At 31.7% G+C, this 4,133-nt stretch overlaps 1 long non-coding RNA gene across 1 annotated transcript; it reads right to left on the bottom strand.

Moving 5' to 3' along the window:
• Positions 1-288: 288 nt before the first annotated feature.
• Positions 289-3,365, bottom strand: LOC129318962 (uncharacterized). The gene is made up of 4 exons (XR_008595370.1): positions 3,205-3,365; positions 2,955-3,079; positions 2,786-2,854; positions 289-846 (listed from the first exon to the last, which is right to left on the bottom strand). It is a non-coding gene; the product is annotated as an uncharacterized LOC129318962 (long non-coding RNA).
• Positions 3,366-4,133: the final 768 nt, after the last annotated feature.

The raw sequence follows: 4,133 nt of genomic DNA, 5'->3' as shown, positions 1-4,133 counted from the left end.
CCTTTCAAATAATTAGCTAGTGATTCTGGTCTTGTTTTGAAGGTCGAGCAACCACATCCACGCGGCAAGACACCAGATTGGAGGTTTTGGGTTAATATAGCATCTTTGATGTCTGTTTTGGTCATCATGAGAGTACGAATGTAACTTGCCAAGCTTCACTCGTCATTGTTCTAAAGTTGTCACCCATTTAGTTTCTTTGGGTTGACGGCTTGACGCACATGTTGTCCCTTTCCCCATTGTGTCGTGTGAGTCTATGTATCACTATTCCATGTGGTGTGATTTCTATTTTCCAGCAGAAAATAAGCATTGCAGAGAAGCAAGCAACTTCGTTAGAGTAGGTGTCTTTTAGGTTTGCTGAGACAATATCTTCCTAAGCATGTGTCACTCCTTGAAAATAAGGAATGACCAGTACGAAATATGAAAACAAAACCTATATCTCGAAAGCCTTAACATAACGAACTCTAATTTCTAAACCACTAAGACATTTGAAAATAAATCGAACCATGTCCAATATGAATAATAAGAACAGAAGACTTAATGCTTTTGTAAAAACAATTTTTGATAGAATCTCCCCATAAAATAAGACTTCCTGAAAATTCTATGACGACATTCCTCAGTATAAAATAGCATCAACAAAGAGCTATGCTCCTTCTAATTGACAAATCATGTATAATATATATATATATATATATATATGAATGTCCTAACTATAATTTATGTGGAGCGTCTAAATAAAATATACAAAACATAAATTCAAAATTTTAAATTTTACATCCAAGCTGGTCAATAACTTCTTCACTTCACGTCAAAAGATAGCCCCTCAATAGTCAACTCGAAGTAGGTCAACTATAATATCCGAGACCAAAAATAATTTTTCAGTTAATAATGCCCCAATAATAAAAATTAAATGAATGCATGTGAACAATCTTAATGAATTTTATACACAATAAAAAAAAGAAAAAAATTCAATATAACACAATTACTTAAAATATTTCACATATTAAAATTCAAGATCAGCTAGCTTAAAATAAAATAACATAAATGAAATTAACACTTGCCTTTATCAAATTGAGTAGATCTATGAACAAAAATGTAGCAACATTTATAAATTAAAACCTCTAGAGAAAATATATATATATATATAAGTCAATTGTAAGTTCACCTTTTTTAGGACTTAACAAAACTAATAACAAATGTGGACACATAGTTCACAAGAATAAATAATTAAATGTCGCTTATGCCACGAAAATAAACGTGGACACACAATCTATAAGGGTAACTAACCAAACGTGGTCGAAACCACGAAACAAATTTAGACACATAGTTCACGAGGGTAATACTAACAAAACGCGGGTTAAAGCCACGAAAACAAACGCGAGTACGAGACCTACGAATAACAAACGTGAGAATAAAGCTCACGAAAATCAAACTAGCTAATCATTAACAATAGCGTGTCAAGGGCTAACGGAATTGTTATTAGCAATCACTGTTCTGTATAAAGTCCCATTGAAATTCATTTTTAAACATGCGAGAAAATCATCATTTTTAAAATAAAATTTTCTCTTTTCAATATCAAACTCGCATGAATTATTTGAAACATCAATCATTTTAAATATAAAAATTCACAACTAATATTTTATAAACTTTTTCACCAATTTCCATGATTGTCTTTGCTAAATAAAAGAGTATTAAAATTTACAAAAACATTTTTGTCAATCTTATAAATACATATCATGACAACTTCAAAAGTTAAAGAAATTTAATTAACAATAATAATCAATGTTAGGGAAACATATACTAATAACTGTAAATTGTTAAAAATAATATTCGATAAAAGGAAATTTATAAATTTATAAATTGATTGAGACATTATTCATTTACCTGCTGCATTCCCAAATTGATATAACTTACTCCTAATTAGCCTTCTAGCAACCATGCTTGGTCCTTAAGTCCCAATTACTCAAGGAGTACCATTGTCATTTTCTTATATGTATAATTTATAACCCAAAATCTACAGTCCAAAATTATTTAGGAAAACAGAAAAGAAAGCAAAAATAAAATAAAATCTCAACTTTAAAGCCTTTTAAAACATTGCATCAAACAATCTCTGAAGATATTTCCAAGATTAACATAGAAACACGCCAGCATTGGTTCTTAAATTACCAACCAAGATATATTATTTTCCCTCCAACAATCTCCAGATCAAATTCTAACATTCATTGTAGAGAAGAGTGTTTCCCATAATAATTTAATCAATGATCAAATAATTATCATGTGTATTTGTTACCATAAACACACAACTTATCCTTTCGATCATTTTGTCAAACATCCTCCATGCATCAATGTTCAAACTATACTATCAAGCTTCTTTCTTTTCAAATCTCTCCCTAATAATTTCTGTCACAATATATATATATATATATAGACATACGTACGCACACATTTTCAAGCAATATCCATACTATTTTAAGTTTCAGTATAGAAATTAACCAAACTAAATTCAAATTTCAGTCCTTAATATAATGAATACACTTGATTGTCCCATTCCAACCAAATCTCTCTTTTACACATTTTAACAAACACCTTATATGCATCAAAATTTAAACAATATAACAACTATGTTACTCTTTAAATCTCTTCCTCAACAATCCCCAATTATCAGCACTTAAATTGACTAAAGCTTCCCAATTTCAATTCTTTACCCAGAACCAATTTCAGCTCAAAGACCAAATATATACTCATTCACCTTTTACAACAACCAAAGTAATTAAAGTGGGGCACTCACCTAAAATAAACTCCCCAAGCTTCACTTTCAAATTGGAAAACTATAATCATTTTCTCCACCCCCGAGCTGCTACAGAAACAAAGGGAAGAAGAAAACAAATCTCAACTCTCCCTTCCCAATCGCACACACAATCGAGGAGGAGGAAGAAGAAAGGTTTTACCATACTCACATCGACACAGCGTCACAGAGCAGGAAAGAAGAAGAACCAAATGACGAAAACAGAGGAGGAAGTCCGCCTCACTGAACGGAGACCTGCGATGACGGAAGACCGATTCCACACGCACACGTCGGTGACTGGAAGAACAAAAGAAGCAAATGATTCTCGAACCCTCTACCTTCCTCTCTGTGTGTGTGTGTGTGTGTGTTTTCATGAGACATTGAATGAAAAGGAAACAACAGAAATAGGAGAGGAGGAATACCACGCGAATCTGACCTTCGACGGCAACAACGAATGCACCATGATCACCGACAACTAAGGGAGTAGACGGAGGTGGAAGGGCGAAGGGAGAGAAGGGCGATGGGTTTTAGCTCTCTGACTCTCGCTTGGGTCTAGAATATTCAATAATGAGAAGGATAGGATAAAAAAAAAAACTGATGCGTGTGTTTTGGGTCTTGGCATATCTGATTCTTTTTTTCTTTTAAGAGGTTGAGCAAAAATAATAAAATGCACCACTTGAACTGGACAAGGATTTGAACCCGTAGCTTGAAGATGTTTAGTGAGAATATCCACCAAGCCACCAATATAACTTGTTAAATAATCTAGAACTACATTTAAAATAATTTATCATAAATTTTAATCTTACTTTAAATTTCGGGTTATTACAGCATAATTCACTCGTCACCAGAACTCATGGTCACTGATCTAAAAAGTTGTTGCCCATGGTATTTCTTTAGTTTATTAGTTCGGGGAGTGAATCAAATGTTGATCTATAGTGCAAGTCTATATAATATGTATCATTGTTCCGTGTGGTGTGATTCCTGACAACAGTTAAGTCCCTATGGATCATTTCATTCAAGAAAAGTTTCAATAAATTTTAAAATGTAAAGTAAGCTAGTCTCTTAGGTCCTTATCTGATATCTTTATATAATACAATATATTCTTAATTTTAAAATTAAAAAAAAATTGTAAATTTAACAGAACAAAATTGTAAATTTGAAAAACAAAGTTACAAAGTCTTAATTTGCACAATGACATGTTACTTTTCAAACTTAATTATTAAAATTTGTATTTCATATTGACGAAATTGAAAATTTATCTCCCAATTTTGATATTTTCATATCTTGCAACTTTATTTCCCAAATTTATAATTTTGTCATGTTAAATTTGTTATTCATTTTTTCAATTTTA

This window comes from Prosopis cineraria, unplaced genomic scaffold, assembly GCF_029017545.1.
Source record: "Prosopis cineraria cultivar Desert tree isolate PC_DT_omini unplaced genomic scaffold, ASM2901754v1 PC8, whole genome shotgun sequence".
In the NCBI taxonomy this organism is placed as follows: Eukaryota; Viridiplantae; Streptophyta; class Magnoliopsida; order Fabales; family Fabaceae; genus Prosopis; species Prosopis cineraria.
This window is presented reverse-complemented; position numbering and strand designations above follow the sequence as displayed.